The 26,366-nt window shown below is 37.2% G+C and overlaps 1 pseudogene; it reads right to left on the bottom strand.

Moving 5' to 3' along the window:
* The window catches only part of LOC138809094 (leucine-rich repeat-containing protein 14B-like), an 82,397-nt pseudogene extending 56,346 nt beyond the window's left edge, over nt 1–26,051 (bottom strand).
* Nucleotides 26,052–26,366: the final 315 nt, after the last annotated feature.

The following is a 26,366-nucleotide window of genomic DNA, read 5'->3' as shown; positions in this document are numbered from 1 at the left end:
TAAACAATCTTATGCCAGGTATACCCCGCTGTGAATGACAACTTTCTTGTTAGCAATACCCTGGGTTTTTGGTTAAAGGATATTATCCTTAGAATATTTGTTTATAAGGATATTTAACTAGTCATCTTTTCTCTTCCCTAGAAGTATCCTCTTACAATGGAAACGAATGAATTGGAAACCTTTTGTTTATTTCCCAGATGGCAAAATCCAGTGGGTTGAAATCCAGCCAAGTTCTTCCTTTCTGAAATCTGAATTCATTTTGTAATTACTTAAGAACAGAATCAGATAAACTTTAAGGAATTTTGTTTGTCTCATATTCATTTACCTAGTAAATGTATCTCACATCAAATTTTAATAGGTAAAACAGTTCAAGCATTGGTGGCTCATGCCTGTAATCCTAGCTATTTAAGAAGCTGAGGTCTGAGGATCATGGTTTGAAGCCAGCCAGGACACAAAAGTCCATGAGACTCTTACCTCTAATCAAACTCTAGAAAATCACAAGTGGCTCCATGGCCCAAAGTGGTAGAGCACTAGCCTTGAGCAAAAGAGCTCAGGGACAGTGCTCAGACCCTGAGTTCGAGCACCACGACTCACACAAAAAAAGGAAAGGAAAGAAAAGAGGAACGAGAGAGGGAACGAAAGTGGGAAGGAAAAGGGGAAGGGAAGGGAAGGGACGGGAAGGGAAGGAAAGGAAAGGAAAGAAGGAAAGGAAAGGAAAGGAAAAGAAAGGAAAGGAAAGGAAAGGAAAGGAAAAGAAAGGAAAGGAAAGGAAAGGAAAGGAAAGGAAAGGAAAGGAAAGGAAAGGAAAGGAAAGGAAAGGAAAGGAAAGGAAAGGAAAGGAAAGGAAAGGAAAGGAAAGGAAAGGAAATCACTGGCCTTGAGCAAAAGAGCTCAGGGACAGTACTCAGATCCTGAGTTCAATCACCATGAGTCACACATACAAAAAGAAGAAGAAGGAAAGGAAAGGAAGGAAGGAAGGAAGGAAGGAAAAAGTAAGGAAAGAAAAAACTTACACATGATACTTAAAAACGTGCTCTTTACTATCTGGCATAAGGGAGATGGGACAAATTGATATAATCTGGGCAGTTTTTGTGAGCTTTCCTCTTTGAATTTAACTTATTCTCTCAGTGTGATATAATAAGGATGCATTATGCTAGGGGATGATATCCTGTCTTATAAAATCAAAGCATACTCACCCAAAATGCAAAATAGGAGTAAACGTAATAGAGTAAGTCACATGTACTAATGTTAGTAAATAGAATAAATAGAGTAAGCGTACGTAAAAGTAGTAGAGTAAGTAATATTTACTAATGTTAGTAAATATCCTTTAATGATATATATTCTCTCTTGAATGGGATCAACTTAATTTATCATTAATAAATTCATGACCCATTATCAAATTCAGAAATCTCTCTTAGCAACATCTCATACCACCTGGAAATATTTTGTAAAGAAATTGTTATATCTCAACCATAGCTTCTCATGAACAGTTTCATATCAAACTAAATGTCAGTAGATTTCCTTCCAGTTTAGTTTTTGCTCATAGTTAATGAATAAGCAAGAATTAGATATCTTGCATATAAATAATACAAAAGAAAAGAAAACTGAGCAATATTAGGACTATGAGTCTGTTGGCTTTGTGTCTTCCACTTGATGGGCTTTGATACAATAACTACTATGAAAATTTACTTTTTAAAAAAGAATCCATGGGCATTTAGAGCTATAACATCAGTGCAGAGAAATTACACATGGTAGGAGCATACAGCTTCTCTGAGACTTTTGACAAAATATGTGAGCAATGGTACATGCCATATAAATCTATTTTTATTTCATATTTATTTATATTTATAGTGTATTTATTATATCATAATATTTATATATTTATTGCTGATACCATGGTTTAAACTCAAGGTCTTGTGCTTGCTTAGCTTGTTTTCTTTGCTGGCATTTTACTACTTGAACATGTCTCCAGTCCTGCTTTTTGCTGTCTATTTCAGAGATAGATTCCCAAGTACTTTTCTGCCTGGGCTGGCTTTGAACAGTGTTCCTCTGAATCTGAGCCTCCTGAGTAGCTAAGCTTATAGGCATAAGCCAACTCTATTAAGCCACCTCTGTTTTGGAGATTTCATGACAGTTCAAATGTAACTATAGGCTTAAAGAGAAAGATATACAGGATAGACTATTATATATTTTTGAAAAGCAATTAAATTATAATCAAATCCACGTCCTTGAATATAGATGATATAGATTTTAAGAAAAAAGTTTGAAACTACTAATTTGCCAATCTTAATGAGCTTTTATTTATTTATTATTGTCTAATCTATTATTGAAAATAGCTCTAAAAAAATCTTATGTTCTACCCGTATTAGTAACATCTCAATGTGGAAACAGCTTTTGCTTGAAGTACAATTGAATCTCAATGTGGATGGTACTCAGGAGTTTGTAGAGGAGCCTCTGCTGGCCTCCTAAAGATGTGCCTACTGCCATCAGAGTACTGGCTGCCAACCTTCTGCCTTTCAAGTCCAGCAGATGAGGGATTCTAAGAAACATCACTTCTTGCCTGTGAAACACACTAGGCATAAAAAGAGGGTTACTACAGGCCAAGGATGGATACTATAGCTTACTATCTCACTATCTGGTACATTGAAATTTTATTTAAAGCATCTGTACACAATCTTTGTATGTTAACATTCATGTATTTACCTCAAAGATATGAATTATATCTTCTTTATATAAAAATTAGCCACTTTAAAGTATAGACTGAAGGAAATTCAAAATGGATTTGTCTCATAGTTGAAAGTAATCATGTCAAGAAGACATAACCTTTTGATACTTATATTTATCATTTTAGTCACAAATGTTGCAGAATACTCTGAATTTTGCTTTGTGTTTTGATAAGCAAGAACTGTGGTTTATCATTCTTCAGTGTCACAAGCATGACTAGAAGACAATAATGGTTGGGATAAATTTGTGATCTTTTCTTCATTAGAAAAAAGGTTTTAAGAATCAACATATAAGTATGTATTTACTTCAGTTAACAATACTATTTTTAAGTGTTTAATATTTATTTGAAATCATTCCAGGGAACCATATGGAAGGGGCTAATAATATTCCTCTTCCTACTACTCGTCTTCCTCCTCCTCCTCTTCCTCGTCCTCCTCCTCCTCCTTGTCCTCCTCTTCATCCTCCTCCTTCTCCTCCTTCACGAGTCCTGGGCTTGAACTCTGTATGGGCACTGTCCCTGAGCTGCTTTTGCTCAAGGCTAGCAGTATACCACCTGAGGCACAGCACTACTTCTGGCTTTTTCTGTTTATGTGCTACTGAGGAATCAAACCCAGCGCTTCATACATGCTAGATAAACACTCTACCACTAGGCCACATTTCCAGCCCAACAATACTATTTTTAAATTAAGGATCTGTAGGAAACAAATTGGTAGTTTGCCAATTTGTTTTTCACATGAATGGTTTATACTGGATATATTTATGAGTTATTGAATTATCAAGTCCTTTTATGTGTAAAATTGTTTGAAATGATGCTATATATCAGACATTCATATCTAAATTTTATGAGGAAGAAATATGGAGGCTAACATCACAGATAGTCAGTGATATTATCTAGGAATTTGATCTAGGTGGCTCCTGTTAACCAATTGCAATTGAAGGTAATATTATAGAACTAGTGGGAACTATATATATATTTTTTTTATTTCAGTATACTAAAAGCCAAAGAGCTGAAGTATCTTGCCTTTGACTATATTGTGAACTACAGAGCTGGAATTATAAGGTACAATAGCAAGGCTACGTTAAGCAAGGTTGTAGCAAACGTGAATCTCAGTGGATTTAATATAGAAAACTGTGATTTATTCTTTCATAATGGCTACTAGGTATTCAGAACACCCTGAGAAATGTATTCTACTTCCCTTACTGCCTTAGAATGGAAGTGACACATTAAATTCCTTTACAAAGAATGAAAACAAATGATCTCAACCTCACTTTCAGAATGTGTGCAGGAATGTAGTCTTCTTACAGATGTCCCTGTCAGAATGAGTCCTTATACTCAGCCACTTACTCTTATCGTGACACTTACCTGTGTCTCAACTTAGATACTGTGAACTTTGAATCTGGTCTGATGTTATTCAAAGAAAATTTGTATCCCTAAGAACTGTTTATTCTTAGCTTTCCTTGCTTTAAAAATATTAACTTAAATATTAAAAAATATTATTATTCTTATAATGGATGGGATTTGGGATATTTTCTTTATCATACTCAATATTAGACAACAATAAACCCTTATTCAAAATTGATGGAAAAACTCATTAGGCCTCAAGAAAGAATTTAGGTTTCAGATTTATTTCTTCAGGTTTTATAGTGAAAATGGGCACTCTGAACATTTCATATCCCTACTTTCTCTTGAAAAATGTCATTCTATAGCTCCAACTACATTTTCTTAGGTGAAATAGCTACAAAAAATATCATTGTAAAACAGAGGAAAATTAAGCCAAGAAATGATGTTTTTATAGTACTCTGAACAAAAGCCATGGTATATAAATGAGAGACATACACTTCATATTTATCATATTCATATAATATATAATGATGCAAAAATTCTAAAATTAAGTAATATTTTAATAAAATATGTAAACCTCACTCTACACTGACACCAAAGGACAATAAAATATGGTAGAACAATTTAATATCACCAAACAAGTTGTGCCATGAAGATTTTACTCTGCAGCCATGTGCCCATATCAAAGGCCTGGCTCATAGCCTCTGGGAGCTTTGGAAAGCTCTATCTTTGTACAGAGAATTTGGGACAAACCAGAGGCTTTATACTAAGGATGACACGTGTGAATGTTTTTGTTATCCTAGGATGCTGACCATAGTATGTAAGTTTACTTCAATGAAGACAGGAGGTTATAGGGACTGAGTCTCATAGCTGATTCATGCCTCCATGAGCAGCCCCCAGTAAAAACCCTGATGTTAACACTCTTGTGAGTTTCTCTGGTTGGTACCAAACCTTGTCTCATACTGTTGCTGGGGGAATTAACTTCTGTCTGCTTCTACTATATTAGTCGAGAATAACTCAAAGTTTGCTCATGGACTTTGCTGTCGGGTTTGTTTTTAATGCCTTTGCTTCAGTTTTCACTGCAATAAATGGCACTGCTTTACCCAGGTCTTCAAGTCTTTCCGGTGAATTACTAAAAAGGAGGGAGTTCTTAAGTCCTTTAAAGCTCAAAGTGACTAAAAGTTCATAAATAAACTATTTTCTAAACAAATTATGAGACCAAGTATCATAATAATATTTCAAGTATTTGTTAGGCACTTTTGAATGAATATCCTTTTCTCTTTTTTCTCTAAAGACAAAGAATCCAGCATCGTTTTAATCTGTAGAAGTCTTAAAAGCTTTGTGCATAAGGGTATGAGTTTTAACCTAATCTTACAGAGCTCAGGAGAGAATAGAGCAATGCTTGAAAGCTGCAATCCAGACAACAGTGTAATGAGAAGAAATGAGTTGAAATGTGACTATGAGGTAAGTAAAAAGTTAGTCCTAACAATGTAGATTGGGGCCAAATTGAAGAGGTTTTTTATTTTTCTGTTGTTTTCCATGAGATCAACAGATACACTTTCAGTAAATTTCAGTTAATCAGATTTGTGAAAGTTTCTGTATGAAGACAATTCCCTATAGGGATCTCTGTATGCTGCTAAATTCTAATCAAAATCTTACTGTTAGAAAAAGCACCTGTAATAAGGATATTGCAGTATTCCACACATATTCTCTCATTGTGACGTCCTTATCAAATTAACACAATACAGAACTGCAAAACTGATTTGTCTCCAGCCAGAAGTTGTTTTCTCCACCTACCATCTAAGAATCCAGCTATGTTCTCTTGGATTATTGTAAATCACAGTAGTAAAGGTTTCACAATCACAATCATAATTTGAGTAATGAAATATGATGCAAATCCACTTCTGTCCCAGTTTCCCTGTGTTTTCCATGGCTCTAAAGCTTCCAGAATGACTGTTGTCAGAAAGATGCACTGGCATTTATGTTATTGATCACAGAGAACCTGAGTGCATACTGGTTTCTTTGGAAGTTATTTTTGAGGGATGAGGGTTAGAATGGGTGGAATTCATATGTGTCAGGTTGAGGTAAATATTTAGATTACACAAGAACATGAGGACCTCATGTAGGGTTTCAAAGGTTATAGCTTCATGATGACCACCTCACATTTTCACTTGCCCCAGCTTGGCCACTGCCTTTTCCCCACTGCTATATAAAGATAATATATGAAAGATATGCACTGATTTTAGTTTGTATTGTTTGTTTGTGTTTCTTCTGTCAAATGTGGAAAATAAAGGCAATCTATACTTGATGCTCCTTAATTTGATTCACTTCAAAATTCAGGTGTATTGGCCATATTGTAGTACTAATTTTCTCACAACTATAGGCTATCTTTCACATTTATGAACGTATCATCTGTATTTATATTATGTGAACATTTATTCCATTTGCTTCTTACTATTTAGTAGACATGAGCTTGCAATACACTAAAATTAGACCTCTTATTTATTTCCTTTTCCTTAAAATTATATTCTTTCATATATTTCCTATCTCAATGTCATCAGTGTCCACGGTGATTTTTAAGTCAGAATCTGCAATCATTATGACTTTTCCCACTTCTTCATAAGTCCATTTAGCCACCATGTTCCAGATAATTTACTGCCAGAAACTTCATTATCCTATGCTCATTTTTTCCTGTTTTCCTATATATAAACAGCAGCATTAGTTTAGGCAACTATTCTTGTCTGATTCCTGTTTCTTAATTTGTATTTTTCATTTTGAAAATATATCATGAAATGTTATAACAGATGCTTAGAGTATAGAGCAAGAGACATAAAAAGGTCAAGGTAAATCTTGTTTCCCTATGCTGCTAATCCTAGAGGAGTCTTCTATTGAGGAAAACGAACTGGAGCTATAGAACTGGAGTTCTATTGATATGTTAGGCTGAGCACCTGGGTGGAGATGTTGAATTGATGACTGACCCATAAATTGGATTTAAGGATACAGATTTTGGATGTCACCTGGTTAGTAGTGGTATCAAAAAGCCAAAAGGTTGGATAAGGTCAAAAGGAACTGAGTCTAAGTAGAAAAGGTAGCTGTCTGTAGACTAATAAGTAGAAACTTCCAATTATTTAGGGGATGAGATAAAGGGGACAAGGGAAGTATAATGTAGGTGAAGGTCAGCTACAGGGAAGTGTAGTTGTAGATGTGGGAGGGAAGGGATGGTAGGGGAAAAACAAAGGAGGAGGCAACAATGCTTGATAAGAAATGTACTCATTACCTGGCTCATGTAACTGTAACCCCTCTGTACAATATTTTCACAATAAAAAATTATTAAAAAAAGAATAATTGAGGTGATTAAGCAGGAGCTTCCAGAGATGTGTGGTGTTGGAAACCAAGTGATAGGCTCTGTGAACTGATGGTGAAGGGGAAATACATGAGAACTATTAGCAACTTGAAGCTTATTGGTGACTTTCCAATTCTACTAAAACATTGGGGCAAAAATCAATTATGAACAGTGTCTAAAAAGAATTAGATAATACATTGAGAAGGAAGAGTATAAGTGAGGTGTATAAGGAAGAGTATATAAGTGAGCAGAGAATTGGGATGGTTTTCTAAAAAGAGAAGTACACTCTAAAAGGGTTTTTGAGATGAGAGGTGTTTCATGCTACTGAGCAAGAGAAAATTGATGGTACAGGAAAGGAAGAAGAGAGGGAGCAGAGTAATGTTCTTGAATAAGCAAGAGGGGATTGGATCTGATACATGAGTGGAAGGACTGGATTTATCTAAGATCATGGAGATTTCCTGAATGCACAGAAGAGGAGGCCGAGTGCATAGCTCAGATGTGGACAGATGAGATGTGATGAGAGCTTGTGAAGTTTTCTTCCTGTTGATGCAATTCTCACTGAGAAATGAAGGTAGCTCAGTGGTATAGCACTTGCTTTGCATGCATAAGGCCCTGGGTTCGATTCCTTAGCACCACATAAGCAAAAAGAAAAAAGCCTGAAGTGGTGCTGTGGCTCAAGTGGTAGAGTGCTAGCCTTGAGCTGAAGAACTGAGGGACAGCGCCCAGGCCCAGAGTTAAAGGCCCACGACCGGACCCAAAAAAATAAAAGAAATGCAAACCAAGGTCATGATCTGGAAGTGAGGAACTGAAAACTTTGGGAGGTAATTTTCTTTTTCTCATGTCTTAAAGAAATTTATATAAGCCTATGAACTGGGTACCTGTAGCTCACATCTGTAATCTTAGCTACTCAGGAGGCTGAGATCTGAGAATCATGGTTCAAAGCCAGCCTAGGCAGGAAAATCTGTGAGATTTTTATATCCAGTTAACCACCAAAAGCCAGAATTGAAGCTGTGGATCAAGTGGTAGAACACAAGCCTTGAATGAAAAAGGTAAAGGACAACACCCAGGTCCTGAGTTCAACCTTTGGGACTAGTACATGTGCACACATGTACGATTGTGTGCACACATGCCACCACACCCACACATGGCTACTTGAATAAAAATAAAACAATTTATTCAAGAAGTTGGAGATTTAAAAGGTAAAAAACGATACATAAACCTTCAGCTAAGCTGACTAAAGGAAGGCGGGAACAGGCTCAAATGAATAAAATTGTTGGTGGGAGTGTAAACTTGTTCAACCACTTTGGAAAGTAATATGCATGTTCCTCAAAAGACTCCACATAGAGCTCCCCTATGACCCAGCAATCCTACTTTTGGGCATTTACCCAAATGCTCACAAACCAGTCCACACTAAATCTACCAGCACGACTATGTTTATTGCAGCCTTATTTACCATAGCTAAGATATGGAACCAACCCTATGCCCCTCAGTAGATGAATGGATCCAGAAAATGTGGTATGTATACACAATGGAATACTATGCCTCCATAAGAAAGAATGACATTGTCTCATTTGTTAGGAAATAGAAAGACTTGGAAAAAATTATATTAAGTGAAGTAAGCCAGACCCAAAGAAACATAGGTCCCATGGTTTTCTCTATTTTCAATTCCTAGTGTATGTCTGAGTCAAACAGAAAAGATCAGATAGGTTGCTGTTAGCGAAATGAACTCTAAGATAGGTATTCAAATGTATTTTTTTCTTTCATGCAATTGTTTCTAACACATTTATAAGATGATTTCTTTGTTGTTTTGTATGTCCCTTCCCCACGGTATAATATCTGCTTTCACTGTATTTGATATTGTTATAATTTGTGGAGGGGAAGGGAAAAAACAAATCATTTAAATAGGGATACAGGAGGAACCATTGCAACAATGAGACATACAAGTTGTTATGTTGAAAATGAACTTTACAACTTCGGTGGGTGGGAGCGGGGAGAGTGGGGAGGATTGGGTGAGGGGGGTGAGGGGAGGATGGGAAAGGATGGGAAGGGGAAACAAAGGAGAAGGTTACGATGCTTGATAAGAAATGTACTCATTGGGGCTGGGAAGGTGGCTCAGTGGTAGAGCACTTGCCTTGCATGCCTGAGGCCCTGGATTTGATTCCTCAGCACCACATAAACAAAAAGAAAAAATCTGGAAGTGGCGCTGTGGCTCAAGTGGTAGAGCATTAGCCTTGAGCTGAAGAGCTGAGGGACAGCGCCCTGGCCCAGAGTTCAGGCCCCATGACCGGACCCCCCCCAAAAAAAAAGAAAGAAAAAAGAAATGTTCTCATTATCTTGCCCATGTAATTGTAAGCCCTCTCAACAGTATTTTCACAATAAAAAAGAACAAAAAAAACAAAAAGGGATAACACACACATCAATGAAATAATGAGCATAATGGGCTGGGAAGGTGGCTCAGTGGTAGAGCGTCTTGCCTTGCATACCTGAGACCCTGGGTTTGATTCCTTAGCACCACATAAGCAAAAGGAAAAAAGCCGGAAGTGGCACTGTGGCTCAAGTGGTAGGGCGCTAGCCTTGAGCTGAAGAGCTGAAGGACAGTGCCCAGGCCTAGAGTTCAGGCCTCATGACTGGACCCAAAAAAACCCAAAAATAATAAAGAAAAGAAATAATGAGGATAGTGAGGGAATATTTGAAAGCTTATATTCAAGTAAACTGGACAATCCCAAAGGAAGACACACATTTCTAGAGGTACTTGAACTACCAAAATTCAAACAAGAAAATATAAATCACTTAAATAGATCTATAAGGAATGAGAATGAAGCAGTAATAAAATTCTCCTGACCACAAAACGTCTAGGATCATATAATTCAGTGCTGAATTTGACCAGACCTTTAAAGAAAAACAAGCATAAATACTCAAAATTTTCCATGAGTAGAGGGGAAAAAATACTTTTAAACTTGCCACGCCTACTCCGGTGGAGTCTGCTTAGCATGGAACACCTGCTTTCAGACCTGAGAATGGGGCTTCACAGAAGCCTACCTCTGAGAATGGGACTTCACCGAAGTCTACCCTCAGAGAATGGGGCTTCAAAGAGGCCTACCTCTCAGAATGGGACTTCACCGAAGTCTACCTCAGAGAATGGGGCTTCAAAGAGGCCTATCTCTGAGAATGGGACTTCACTGAAGTCTACCTCAAAGAATGGGGCTTCAAAGAGGCCTACCTCCTGGAAAGGCTGGCAAGCCCCTGGGAAAGATGTCTTTCTGTTTCTGTTTTTCTTTTCTTCGCTGTATAGGAGTGCCTATTAATCTTTTACTGTTCTTGCTGCTTGTTCTACTTACTCATGCTCAACGTTCCCTTATTCAAGGCTCTTTCTTGGAAGTGTTGATGATTCCAACATCTGATGAGTGTCCTGAGATTATGACTAACTCACCAGACTTAAGTGCTACCCTAAAAACCCCTCTTAAGGAGGGTATTAGACAAGTCATAAGTAAATATAAAAGTATTGGGGGTTTCATGACGTCACTTCAGCAGAAGGAATTGTTTGTAAGAAATTTACAAGAAGCTGTAGGCACGGCTAGAGCAAAAAGAATGTATGGCTATTGGAGACTTCCTTTTAATCTTAAAGCATATACAATAGACTCATATAGATACCCTGTAGATAAAAAAGATGCAGAGGGATATTTGGACCAAAAGCTAAAAAAGATCCCTAAAAGGTTGATAGATGAAAGGTGACAATGGCTTATCAGAGGAAAATGGTGGGATCCTCCATTATCTAGAGGACCCCAAAGACTTCCCCCAGATCCATAGCCTTTTACAGGTGTGTATGATAAGGATGGCAACCGTTGGGAAAACTACTTAGGAGAAAGAAATTCCTATTACTCTCTTTCATTTACTGAGAGACTTGCTAGATCTAGGCCTCCTTGGTGCTTACTATCAAAGAAGGAATAAGAAAGATCTTATGAGACAGTTAAGGCCACTATGGAAAAGAGTAAATGATTATGTGAAAGGGTTATAGAAAAGACACTATGAACTTAAATTTGATATATGGCCAGATTTAACTAAGTATACTGAATATCATGATTTTGGCCACAAATTGGGGACCCTCTAAAGAATGACAAAGGATCACAATTGCTTAGAAAAGATTTGAAACGCATGAAGTACAAAACTAAACAAAAGTAACAATAAAGTACTAGAGTTCATTCCTTTCTGTCCAGCACCTGGCACATATGCTCTGGTTAATGGTTAATAGATGATAAACATCGAAACCAATTGTATTTCTTAAAAGTAGAGCTAAAGCCGAAAATAAGTGCCTATCGTCATAGCTCCTCATCCAAAAAACAAGATCAGGTGACCAGCTGGTGACCACCCAAGAATGAAGCCTTGCAGCAAGATTGTGTAACCTTTTGCCCTTTCTCATGGAGACTTTTGCTATAAAAGCTTGTTATCCTCTGCAATAAATCGCACTCAGCATTCACTCCTCTTTTGTGTGAGTTGTGTTTGCCATCTCCCCACCTGTTCCAGTTACCTCCACTAGGTATCCTCTGTCATCCCGACAGAGCCGGTCCGCGGCACAAACTCATCATATGAAGCCAGTATTCCACTTATTCTAAAACTAGACAGAATACAACAAAAAGAGATTTATAGACCAATCTCTATGATGAACATAGATGTAGAAATTCCCAAAAAAATTGTTGCACGCCAAATGCAATACATCAAAAAGATTATATCCTATGACCAAATTGCTATATTCTAGATACTCAAGGTTAGTGGATCAACAAACTTACATCAATAAATGCAATATCACATATGAACAGACTCAAGGAATCCTATTATCATCTTAATTCAGGCAGAAATATCCTTTGACAAAAATTCAACATCTTTTCATGACAAAAGCTCTGGAGAAACTATGAGTTTAGGCAATGTTCCTCAATATAATAAATGCTATATTTGACAAGCCTATATTGTCAACGTCATAGTAAATGAAGGCAGAACTGAAATAATTTTTTCTAAAGTCAAGAACAATACAAGACATTCAGTCTATTCCCTTTATTTCTATTCACAATAGCACTGGAATCCTAGCCAGAGCAACAATGCACAAGAAGAAACAAAAGGGATTTAAATAGGGAAGGAAGAAATAAAGTATTGTTATTTTCAGATGATACGATTCTATACTTAAAGCACCTTAAAGTTCCACCTCTTTTGTAATATAGCAGAATATAAAGTCAGCATTAAAAAACCAATAACTATTCTGTACATCAACAGAAAAATAGGAGAATAATTCCATTTCCCAATAGTTTCAATTTTTTCTATGAATAAATTTAACAAAGGTGAAAGATTTCTATACTTAAAAGCATGAAACATTGAAGAAGAAATTTTAAAAAGACACTAGAAGATAGAAAGGCATCCCTTGTTGCTGAATATACAGAGTTAATATAAAGAAAATGGCTATATTAAGGAAAGCAATGTTTGCAGATAATGAAATTCCTACCAAAATCTCAATATCATTACTCACAGAAACAGAAAAAAAATCAATACTACAAATATAGCAAATATCCAATGCAATCCTGAACAAAACTAAAACAAAGTTGAAGGTATCATGATACCTCACTTCAAATTATATTACAAAGCCATAGGAACAAAAATAGCAATCAACTGGCCCCAAAATAGACATGAAGATTACTGAATAGAATGCCCAGAAATGCTGCTACCACAATCTGATTTCTGACAAAGGATCTCAAAGCTTGTATCAGAGAAAAGACAGACTTTTCAAGAAATGGTGCTGGAAAAACTAGCTTTCTTCATGCAGCAGACTGAAACCAGATCTCTTTCCCTCTCTCTCTCCCCTCCTCTCTCTCTTTCTCTCTCTCTCCTAACGTCAATTAAAAGTGAATCAAGAATTTTAATGTAAGACCTGAAACTTTGAAACTACTAGTCGTAGTCAAAATACTGGAATGCATTGGCATAGGGAGTGACTTCCTGATTAGAAATTCAATAGCTCAACAAATAAGGGCAAGTATTGACAAATAAAATTATATTAAACTAAAAAGCTTTTACACAACAATGTCTCTAAAGGCTAAAGGGACAACCTACTGTATGGGAGAAAATCTAAAGCAATTATTCATCTGACGAAGAATATACATAATACAGAATATACAGTATATACATAAAACTCAAAACACTGAACTCTTCAAGAACAAAAATGGGCAAAAGTGCTGAACAGATCATTCTTGGGGTAAGAAGAACAAACGACCAATAAATACATAAAGAAATGCATAACGTCCCTGGCCATAAAGAAATGCAAATCAAAATGACAGAGATTTCATCCCACTCCAGCCAATATGGCTAGAGCAGAAACAACATCACAGAGCATATGAGGATGCCAAGAGAAAAGAGTCCTGTTTGTAGGAATGCAAATTAGTGCAACTACTATGTAAATAAGCCTAAATTGATTTCCTCAAAAAAAATAGTACTGTATGCTGCAACCATGTCATGATTGGGTATTTTATTTATTAAATATTGTTAGTGGGAGTAGGTATTGAATTTAGAGCCTTGAACTTGCTAGGCTGGTGCTCTCCCACTGGAGCCACACCTCCAGCTCTGCTTTATGCTGGGCCACACCTCCAGCTCTGCTTTATGCTGGTCATTTTCAAGATGGAGTCTAGCAAACTTTCTTAGGCAGGTTGTCTTTGAACTGTGATCCTCCATATCTTAGCCTCCTGAGTAAGATTAAATGTATAAGTTATCATCATTTGGCTCACAGTTAGGCATCTATCTGAAGGAATGAAAGTCATAAAACAATAAATGTACTTATATATCCATGTTCATTACAATACTTTTCTTAATAGCCAAACCTGAGAAAAACCCAGATGCCCTATAACTGATGAGTGACTCCAAATATGTGCTCTATATATACAATAGGCAAGGAAAAGAACCACATGGTCATCACAATATATGGGGGAAAACATTTGACAAGATCCAACACCGCTTTATGATGAAAGCTCTGGAGAGTCCAGGAATATATGGGACATTCGTCAATATAATATAGGCATACATAACATAGACAAACCTACAACCAGCATGTATTTAATGGTGAAAAGTTAAAACCATTCCCTCTAAAATCAAGAATGAGAGAAGGATGTTCACTCTCTCCACTCCTCTGCAATATAGTACTGGAATTTCTAGTTAGAGCAATAAGGCAGGAGACAAACATAAAGCGGATCCATATAGGGAAAGAAGAAATAAAACTCTCTCATTTTGCAGATAACATGATCCTGTATTTAAAGAGCCCCATGGATTCCTTTCCTAAGTTACTTTGGCTGAGTTAGCAGGGTATAAAATTAACCCCAAGCTGGGCACTGGTGGCTTATGCCCGGCATCCTAACCACTCAGAAGGCTGAGATCTGAGGATTGTGGTTCAAAGCCAGCATAGGCAGGAAAGTCCGTGAGGCTCTTATCTCCAATTAAGCACCAGAAAACCCAAAGTGTCATTGTTGCTCAAAAGTTAGAGCACTTACCTTGAGCTGAAGAGTGCTGGGACAGAGCCCAAGCCCAGAGTTCAAGCCACATCGCCAACAAAGGAAGAAAGGAAGAAAGAAAGAAAGAAAGAAAGAAAGAAAGAAAGAAAGAAAGAAAGAAAGAAAGAAAGAAAGAAAGAAAGAAAGAAAGAAAGAAAGAAAGAAAGAAAGAAAGAAAGAAAGAAAGAAAGAAAGAAAGAAAGAAAGAAAGAAAGAAAGAAAGAAAGAAAGAAAGAAAGAAAGAAAGAAAGGAAGGAAGGAAGGAAGGAAGGAAGGAAGAGAGAAAGGAAGGAAGGAAGAAAGAAACCCCCCAAAATCAGTAGCTTTTCTGTATGCCAATAAGGAGAAGAGTGAATCTGAAATCAGGAAAGAAAGTCCTTTTGTAATAGCCTCAAAAAACACTTTGGAATTACCAAAGAGATGAAGGACCTCTGTGATTAAAACGTTAGAAACAGGTTTAAGGAAGTAGAAAAACCTCCCATTCTCCTGGATTGGAAGGTTTAACCATGAAAATAGCAATATTGCCCAAAGCTATCTACAAATTCAATTCAATACCCATCAATATCCAACAAAATTCTTCAGTGATATAGAACAAACAATCCACAAACTAATCTGGAATATTGGAAGACCCTGAATAGCACAACCAATCCTTAGTAGGAAGATCAGTGCTGGAGGAATATCAGTACCAGGAGGAATATCAGTACCAAGCTTTAATCTCAATTAAAAAGCTATAGAAATTAAAACAAACCAAAACAACTTGGTACAGGCTCAAAATAGGACAGAGGACCAATGGACTAAAATAGAAGAACCAGAAATGAATTTACAGACCCATAGCCACCTTATATTTGATAAGGGAGCCAAAGGATGGCAAAAAGGACAGCCTCTTCAAAATTGATGCTGGCAGAATTGGCTACCCAGTACTTGTGCAGAAAACTGAATTTAGATCCTTATATATCAACCTGCACCAGAATCAACTCCAAATGGATGAAAGACTTTAATGTAAGATCAGATACCCTGATAATATTACAGGAAGATATAGGGGACACGTTAGGGGGTAGTACAGTTCAAAACTTACTAAGTAATGATCCAGAATCAGAACAAATCAAAGACTAGGTAAATGGGATTGCATACAACTGAAGAGTTTCTGCCTGGCAAAACACATGCTTTAACAATTGCTGGTGGGGATGTGGCCAAAAGGGAACATTACTACACTGTGGTTAGGAATGCAAACTGGTTTAACTACTCTGGAAAGCAATATGGAGGTTCTTTAATAGACTAAACATATAACTTCCCTATGACCCAGCAATTTCACTCCTGGGTATGTATCTAATTGTCTAAAATCAGGCTATACAAAATGCCACCAGCATGACCATGTTCAATGCATCATTGATTACCATACACAAGACATGGAATCAGTTCAGATGTCCCTCAATGAATGAATGGATCAAGAAAATGTGGCCAGGCACTGGTGGCTCATGCCTGTAATCCTAGCTACTCAGGAGGCTGAGATCTGAGGATCGTGGTTCAAAGCCAGCCTGGGCAGGCAAGTCCAATATACCACTAGGAAAAAAATGGAAGTGGTGTTGTGGCTCAAGCCGTAGTGCATTCGCCTTGAGCTGAAGAGCACCAGGACAGGGCCCAAGCCCAGAGTTCAAGCCCCACGATGAGAAAGGAAAAAGAAAATATTGTATGTAACAATGCTCAACAAGAAATATACTCATTGCCTTACTCATGTAACTGTAACCACTCTGTATAGCATCTTTAGAATAGAACAAAACTGTTTTTCCAAAAGAAAGAAAATGTGATATGTATACACAGTGTAATTCTATGCTTCCATTGGAGAGCATTACATTCCCTTGTTCATAAGGAAACGAAAAACTTGGAAAAAAATTATAGTAAGTGAAGTAAGACAGGCCCAAAGAAATACAAGCTGCATAATTTCCCTCATTTGTAATAATTAAAATGTGCCTATAAATCTACAAAAAATTCCAATGGATAGTAAAAGACAAATAACTACACTTGGACATAATGAATTAAACAGAAGTCTAAACAGTCATACAGTGAGACCAAAGGAGTATATCCTTAATAGAGGGCTCATTAGGTATGTACATATGAGCATATAAAATGATATTTATAGAAATGAACTCCAAAAAATGGAAGTAAAAAGTTTTTTATTGTACTGTTTCAGTTTTTTAAAATCTTTCTTCTCTTCTCTTCTTTCTTTTTCTTTTATTTTTTTTAATTTTTATTTATTTTTTACTGTGAATATACTGTACAGAGGGGTTACAATTACATGGACAAGAAAATGAGTATATTTATTATCAAGCATTGTAGCCTCCTCCTTTGTTTCTCCTTCCGGTCCCTTCCCAACCTCCTCCCCCCCCCCACCCCAGCCTTCAAGCCCCCCCAACAAAGCTGTAAAGTTCGTTTTCGACATAACGACTTGTACACCTCATTGTTGCAATGGGTCCACCTGTATCTTTATTTAAACGACTTGTTTTTCCCATTATTCTCCACAAATTAAACCGACATCAAATACAGTGAAAGCAGGGGTTATACTGTGGGGGAGGGACATACAAAGCAACAAAGAAATTATCTTATAAATGTGTTGGAAACAATCGCATGAAAGAAAAAAAACTGAATACATATCTTAGGGTTCATTTCCCTAACATCACCTTATCTGAACTTTTTTGCTTGACTCATACATATACTAGATATTGCAAATCAGGGAAAACTTGGGATTTATGTTTCTTTGGGCTTGGCTTACTTCGCTTAATATAATTTTTTCCGAGTCTTTCCATTTCCTAACAAATGGGGCAATGTCATTCTTTCTGATGGAGGCATAGAATTCCACTGTGTATACGTACCACATTTTCTTGATCCATTCATCAACTGAGGGTCATTGGGTTGGTTCCAGATCTTACTATGGTAAGTAATGCTGCAGTAAACATAGTTGTGCTGGTAGCTTTAGTGTGGTCTTGATTGTAAACATTTGGATAAATGCCCAAAGTGGGATTGCTGGGTCATAGGGGAGCTCTATGTGGATACATTTAAGTAATCTCCATACTACTTCCCAAAGAGGTTAAAAAAGTTTACACTCCCACCAACAATGCAGTAAGATTCCCTTCTGTCCAAATCCCCTCCAGCATCTGTTGTTATTAGAGTGCTTGGTTATAGACATTCTAACTGGGGTGAGGTGGTATCTCAATGTTGTTTTGATTTGCATTTCTTTTATGGCTAGAGAGTTTGAGCATTTCTTCCTGTGTCTATTGGAAATCCTTCTTTGTTCTTCAGAGGAGTGTCTCTTTAAGTCTTTAGCCCCGTTATTTATTGGACAGTTTTTTTCTTTGAGGATTTGTTGTAGGGGGATTTAATTTTTTGAGTTCCAGGTATATTTTAGATATGAGACCATTGTCCGTTGTATGGCTAGTGAAGATCTTGTCCCAATCTGAGGGCTTTCTATTGATCTTGCTTGCTATATCTTTTGCCATGCAGAAGCTCTGCAACTTCATGCAATCCCATTTGTCCAACCTTTCTTTGATTTGTTGTGTTTATGGGTCTCTATTAAGAAAATTTCGGCCTGCACCAAGGAGAACTAGGATTTCTCCTATTCCATCCTGTAATGTTTTCAGAGTGTCTGCTTTGAATCCGAGGTCTTTGATCCATTTGGAGTTGATTCTGGTGCAGGGTGATATATAAGGATCAAGCGTTAGTTTTCTAAGAGTAGTTAACCAGTTTTGCCAGCACCATTTACTGAAGAGGCTATCTTTCTTCCATTCTATTTTTTTTAGCTCCCTTATGGAACATTAGATGGCTATATGTCTGTAGGTTCATTTCTGGGTTTTCAATTCTATTCCATTGGTCCTGAGGTCTGTTCTTGTGCCAGTACCAAGCTGTTTTGATTACTATGGCTTTATAGTAGAGTTTGAAATTTGGTATTGATATTTCTCCAGCATTGTTCTTTCTGTTGAGGAGCCTTTTAGCTATTCGGGATATTTCATTATTCCATATGAATATTTGGATTGCCTCTTCTATTTCCTTGAAGAATGAGGTTGGAATTTTGCTAGGTATCACATTGAATTTATAGATAGCCTTGGGAATTATTGCCATTTTGACGATGTTGATCTTTTCAATCCAGGAGCATGGGAGGTTTTGCCATTTTCTAAGTTCTGCTTTGATATCCTTTCTTCAGGTTTTTAAAATTTTCATCATAGAGCCCTTCACTTCTTTCGTTAAGCTTATTTCTAGGTATTTTATTTTTTGGGGGTTATTACAAATGGAGTTGCTTTCCTAATTACAGCCACACTTTTCTCTTTGTTGGCATACAAAAAAGTCATTGATTTTGGGGGTTTAATTTTATACCCTGCTACTTTGCCAAAGTTTTGAATCAGCTTGAGTGATTTGGGAGTGGAGTCTATGGCTTTCTTTAAATACAATTTCCTGTCATCTGCAAATAGAGAGTGTTTTACTTCTTTTCTTATTTGGATCCTCTTTATGTTTGCATCTTGTCTTATTGCTGTAGCTAGGCATTGTAATAATAGATTGAAGAGAAGTGGAAAGACTGGACATCCTTGTCCTTTTCCTGAGTTAAGAGGAAATGGCTTTAGTTTTCACCATTAATATAATGCTGGCTGTAGGTTTGTCATATACACCTTTTATTGTATTGAGGAATGTTGCATGGATTCCTAATTTTTCAAAAACCTTCATCATAAAGGGGCGCTTGATCTTGTCAAATGCTTTTTCTACATCTATTGAGATAACCATGTGGTTCTTATCCTTGCTCCTGTTGATGTGATTAATTATATTAATTGATTTGCGTATATTGAACAAGCATTGCATCCCTGAAATGAATCCTGTTTTATAAGAGTGTATGATTTTTTTATGAATTGTTGATGCATCTGTTGAACTAGATTGTATCTGCAGAGTATTGACTGGGCAAATACAGACTTTGGTTGATGGTTGCCTTAAGATAGTGTTCTAGCACAAAACTGGTGTTATTTTCATCCCAAATGGGCAGAGTAAGCCGGAAAAATAAACACAAGAAAAATAGCAAGTCCGGATATCTCACTCCCACTCATGATAATCAGGGACAAAATAGATAATGAATAATCCAGAGTAGTGTTCCCAAATAGCTCTATAAACACTGCTGGCCAACATGATAAATGAAAAGATTGAAAACCTACAAAGGACTCTGTATGAGCGTGATAGTGAGAGAGAGGAGGCAAACCAAGATTTATACACGAATAGCATGAGTGTGAGGAAGATACTCAAAAACTAATACACAACTTGCATGAGCAGCTTGAGAATTCTCAAAGAGAAAGGTAGGAATGGCATCGGAAGTCTAAGAACACTCAAAGAGAACTACAGGAATGATGTGAACGTGAGGAAGCTAAACAAAGTGTAATACAGGAATTTAGAGAGCAGGATGAGAATAAACAAAGATCACTAAAGGCATTCATGGAATCTATTAACAAAGAGGTGAAGGAAGTCGGGAGACCACAAACGGAATGCTGAATGGAAACCAACAGAAGGAATGGAAGTCCAAGGAAACCATAACCAATCAACTAAGTGATTTGAGAATAAACACTGAGCACCAAATTAAGGAAGTAAAGAAGTTCATACAAGATCTAAAACAAAGCTTCAACAAAGAATTTGAAGCCATCAAAGCTGACCAATTAGAAGGAAAAGAAATAAAAAACAAAGTAGAAAGTCTTGACAGCAGGTTAGACCATGCAGAAGATCGAATCTCGGGGATTGAAGATAGCCCAGATATTATAGAGAAAGAACATACAACCCTCCAAGACAAGTCCAAGAAATATGATAGATCTATCCAACACTTGGAAAACACAAGCAAAAGGAATAATCTGAGGATAATGTGTGTAGAGCAGCACCTAGAAATAGAAGTTAATGGTCTAGGAAATTTGTTTAACAGGATCCTAGCAAAGAAGTTCCCAAAAATGCAAAAAGATAGGTCTATTCAGATACAAGAAACTTTTAGAACCCCAAATAGACAAGACGAGAATAGGACACCCCACTGCAACATTATAATCCACACAGGATCAACTCAGACCAAGGAAAAGATCCTTAAATGTATCAAGGAGAAAAGATTAATCACCTATAAAGGGCAACCAATTAAAATCACCTCAGATTTCTCAGCAGAGAGAATGAGAGCAAGAAGAGCCTGAAATGATGTATGCCATGCCCTAAAAACAAACAACTATCAACCAAGAATACTGTACCCAGCTTAACTCTCCTTCATAACTGAAGGCCAAATAAAAACCTTCCATAACAAAGAAAAAAAAAAAAAGAAACAATATATCTCCACCAAACCAGTCCTACAAAAGATTCTTAAAAATGTCCTACACATAGAAAACCAGGGAGACCACAATAAAGGCCAAGAAATTGCACACAAACTGAGAATCCAAGAACCATAGGAAGAACCCAGTTTTTGCAGCCCCCAAGAAGGTGGATAACATGGCAGGAACACCCAAATACCTCTCAGTCCTTTCTATCAACATTAACGGACTTAACTTTCCAATTAAGCGACATAGACGGTCTAGTTGGATTAAAAAACAAGATCCTTGTATATGCTGCCTTCAGGAGTCACATCTTGCCCCTAAAAACAAACACATTTTCAATGTGGAAGGCTGGAACAAAATCTACCAATGAAACGGCCTCCATAATCAGGCGGGAATTGCAATCCTAATACCAGATAAAATAGACTTCAACTTAAAATTTGTGAGAAGAGATAAAGAAGGTCTCTACAGATTAATTAATGGATCTCTCCTTCAAGAGGATATTATAATTCTAAGTATCTTTTCGCCAAACAAAGGAGCACACAAATTTATCCAAGAAACACTACTTTCCCTCAAATCCCACATAGATCCAAAGACATTAATTGTTGGGGATTTTAACACACCACTCTCCCCACTAGATAGATCAACTTGGCAAAATCTCAAAAGAGAACCCGCAGGTCTAAACAACTGCATAGATCAACTAGTTTTAACAGACATCTACCGAATATTTCACCCAGCAGCATCACAATACACGTTTTTCTCAGCAGCACATGGAACATTTTCTAAAATAGACCACATTTTAGGCCACAAAGGAAGTTATACTTTGCATTCTCTCAGACCACAAGGGAATAAAGTTAGAACTCAACACCAAAAGCCACCAAATAAAGTCCGGTAACACATGGAGGCTGAACAACACACTGCTGAATCACGAGGGATTCATGGAAGAGATTAGAAAGGAAATTCAAATGTTCATGTTATTTAACAAAAATGAGCACACAAATTACCAGCTCCTCTGTGACACAGTAAAGGCAGTACTCAGAGGCAAGTTTATAGCTCTGAGTTCCTACATCAACAAATTGGAGAGATCTGAAACCAACAATTTAATGAGACATCTGAACCTCCTTGAAAAAGAGCAGGAATATAAACCCCAATCGAGTAGATGGAAAGAAATAATTAAAATTAAATAAGAATTAAATGAATTAGAATCCAAAAAAACTATAGAAAGAATCAACAAAACAAAGAGTTGGTTCTTTGAAAAAATTAACAAAATTGACACACCCTTAGCAAACTTATCAGAAAAAGAAGAGAACACACCTAAATAAATGAACTCAGAGATGAGAATGGAAACATCACCACAGAAACAACCAAGATTCAGAACATTTTAAGGGAATACTTCTCAAAACTTTATGCTAATAAGTTTCAGAATTTGGCAAAAATGGACCTTTTCCTAGCAAATATTGACATGCCAAAACTAAACCAAGATGAATTACACCATCTCAACAGGCCCATATTAAGCATTGGAATAGAAACAGCAATAAGAGCCCTCCCATCTAAGAAAAGTACAGGACCAGATGGTTTTACAGCAGAATTCTACAAGTCCTTCATTGCAGAGCCTACACCAATACTCCTCCAACTCTTCAATGAAATTGAAAGAGAAAGTTCACTACCGAACACATTCTGTCAAGCCATCATAACCTTCATCCCAAAACCAGTTGGGGACTCATCAAAGAAAGAGAACTATAGACACATTTCTTTGATGAATATTGATGCCAATCTTCTTTCTTTCATTCCCTTCCGTTGTTGTATAAGATTTCTGCAACCTTCATCTTGTATATAAGCTCATCTGATTTGGGAAGGGGGAACACAGAAATAGTGGGACAATAGGAAAACCAATCTGCAGTTGGATATGAACTATACAACTTTTGGGGGGAGAGAAGTCAGAAGGTGGAAAACTGGGAGAGAATGACGGATGGGGTGACCCCGTTCGAAAGAAAATGTACTCATTACCTGAATCATACTACCCCTGTGGACATCACCTTTACAATAGAGTTTTTAAGAAAGAAAATGTATTTTATTTCTAAATAGAAGAAAGAAGAAATGGTTGGAACTGGGAACACATTAATTGAAGTAAGCCATGTTCAGAAGGACAAAGGTCAAATGTTTTCTCTCATATGTTCATGCTAGACCTAAAAAGTTAACATATACATAAACACATAAAAATGTTTGTAATTTAGGGGATTGTTGAGGAATGATATAGAGGAAAGGAAAAACAAATGTTAGCTGATGAACAATATAGAAATACAGTGCACCTGTGAAGAGAGCAGAATGAAATTCAGTGAAAGCATTTGAGTAATAGATAGTACTGGAGATAGGAGAAAATTAGAGCAAAAGAGGATAGCAATAGAGTAAATTACACACATGTAAAAGGGCATGGTGAAACCCGTTTGAATAATAACCATACACTGAAACAAGCGAATGACAATCAGGAAAAACAGGTCTTATCCAGGGTATAGGTACTAGTGGCAAGGGGAAGGGAGAAGGAAAAGGAGAGTAAATAAGATCAAACTACTCTATGCTCACGTGTGTATAATGGATAATGAAGCTTGTTGTGATTGGTTTGGGAAAGGTGGAAGGGAAAAGAGGGAGAGAGGAGGGATTGAGTCTAATGAAAGTGCATGGTATAAGTATGGACATGTCAAATTGTTCCTCTGCAACTAATTGATGCTAATAAAAATATACAAAAGGAATTGTTATGCACTAAAATGAGATTATTAATTTAAGTTAAAAAAACGATTATATTTGTTGGAAGTGTGCTATTTCAGGTAAATAAAGAGATGGCATTAAGACTACTTTCAGCGATCATTTTTATAGTTTGTTACTAGAGAAACTCTGCTGATTGTGTAGAGTACCACTATATTATAATGGGAAAAAATCAGAATCACTACAGATCTCTCTACACTGAATGCAACAAAGGCCTGGGAAAGTATGATCCGAGACTTGAGAACCAATAACTGCCAGCGCAGACTGATTTAACCAGGAAAGCTAGCAATCACATCCAATGGAGAAACTAAAATTTGTAAAAATAAAGAAAAATAAATGGATTCATAAACAATAAGCTATCATTACAAAGAATATTAATATGGGGAACACAACCTGAAGAAAGCAATCATGAACAGAAATTCACATCAACAGATATCACTAGAAGTCTGACTTAATAAGCTCAGAAGAAAGGAAAGAAGAAAAACTTAGGAAAGCAGGAAATTGACAGGAAACACAATGCATCTCTCTATAATAATCATAAATATTAATGGGCTCAATTCATCAATAAAAAGAAAAAGAACTGCAGATTGGATCAGGAAACAAGACCTATCCACCTGTTGACTTCAGGAGACCCACCTCACAGCCAAACATAAAAACAAACTCCAAGTGAAGGGTTGGAGTAAGATCTACCATGCAAATATTCCCAGCAAGAAAGCAGGAGTAGCTATCATGATATCTGGCAAAATAAATTTTTCATTAAAATCAATACAAATAGAAAAAGAAGGATACTACATACTTATACAGGGAACATCCAAGAAGAATATATAACCATTATTAGCTTATATTACCCAAATACTGGTGCACACAAATATGTTAAGCAAATACTCTCAAACTTAAAGAATAAAATAGATCCAAATACTATAATACTGTTGTGCCCAGATCGCAGGACCCCCACCAAAAAGAACACAAGTGTCAGACTTTACAACTGTTTTAAGTTTTTATTTAGATGGGCTGCAGCTCAGGTCTCTTCCTACACTCTGACACAGCGGAGACTAGGAGGAGAGCCCTGAGATAAGGATTTTCAGGGCTTATAAAGGCTCACAACCCTATGTACCACCACGTGTTGCTCTGCTAGCTGAAACAGCAACAAATGGTCACTGCCTCATAACCATTCATTCCCCGCCCCGCCCCACCCCGCTTGACTTATGGTCCTGAGACACAATCTTGTGGCTCCTGCCCAAAATTAACTCCAACAGCACTCGATCTTGAATGAGTTCTTATATTTCTAGTCCCTCTCTGACAGTAGCCATAAACAACAATAACAATAACAATCAGCCCATTTTTCTTTTCTTGAGGCATATGCAAAATGGTTGGTTAGGATGCTTGGAGACTTCCCATGTTTCCCCTGGTCGTCCAGGGCAAAGGGGTCAGCTGGTCTGGAATGGGAGCAGTGGACCCAAGCAGCTATGCCATCTACCTTAAGGGCAGGAGGAGTAGCCAGTAGCAACATGTAAGGTCCCTTCCACCGTGGTTCCAGAGATCTCAGGTTGTGTCTTTGAACAAGCACCCAGTCCCCTGGTTTAAACGAATGGGGGGGGGGTAAGAATAGAGGCAGAATCATATAATGCTCTAAACTGGGGCCACACATTTTTGTGGACAAACTGTAGATAGACAAGTTTACATTGAAATTCAGTATCACTCAAATCAGCAAGCAATTCAGTCTGAAGGCTAGGGATAATGGGTGGAGGGTGTCCATACATTATTTCAAAAGGAGTAAAGCCAAGCTGATAGGGTGAATTTCTTACTCTAAACAGGGCAAAAGGAAGGAGCGATACCCAGTCTGCGCCAGTCTCCAAAGCCAATTTAGTTAAGGTCTCTTTTAGAGTCTGATTCATTCTTTCTACCTGCCCTGAACTCTGGGGTCTATAAGCACAGTGCGATTTCCAATCCATCTCCAGTGCTGCGGCTATTCCCTGACTTACTTTTGAGTTGAAGGCCAGTCCATTATCCTACCCGATGGTGGATGGAAAGCCATACCTGGGTAGGATTTCTTCCAGGATCTTCTTAGCCATGACGTTCACGGTCTCATGCTTTGTTGGGTAAGCTTCAACCCAACAAAAACTAGCAAATATTTATATCCAAATTTTCCATTTTTATTTTCTGTGAAGTCTACTTTCCAATACACACCTGGCCTATCTCCATGGAGGCAAGCTTCTTTTGTAACCGGTTGAGTGGTGGCATTGGTGAGCTGACAGGCTTTACAATTTTTAACAATGTCCTCAATGAGTTGATTTCCTTGCCTAATTTTTACTTCTGAGTCGGAGCAAGTCCTGCATTCTTCGGGTTCCCATGTGAGAGGTCCAATGGATTTTCTTAAGTATCCCCTT

Source organism: Dipodomys merriami, unplaced genomic scaffold (genome assembly GCF_024711535.1).
Source record: "Dipodomys merriami isolate MVZ:Mamm:240054 unplaced genomic scaffold, mDipMer1.0.p SCAF_484, whole genome shotgun sequence".
Lineage (NCBI taxonomy): Eukaryota > Metazoa > Chordata > Mammalia > Rodentia > Heteromyidae > Dipodomys > Dipodomys merriami.
The sequence above is the reverse complement of the archived record's forward strand: the minus strand, read 5'-3'. Positions and strand labels throughout refer to the sequence as shown.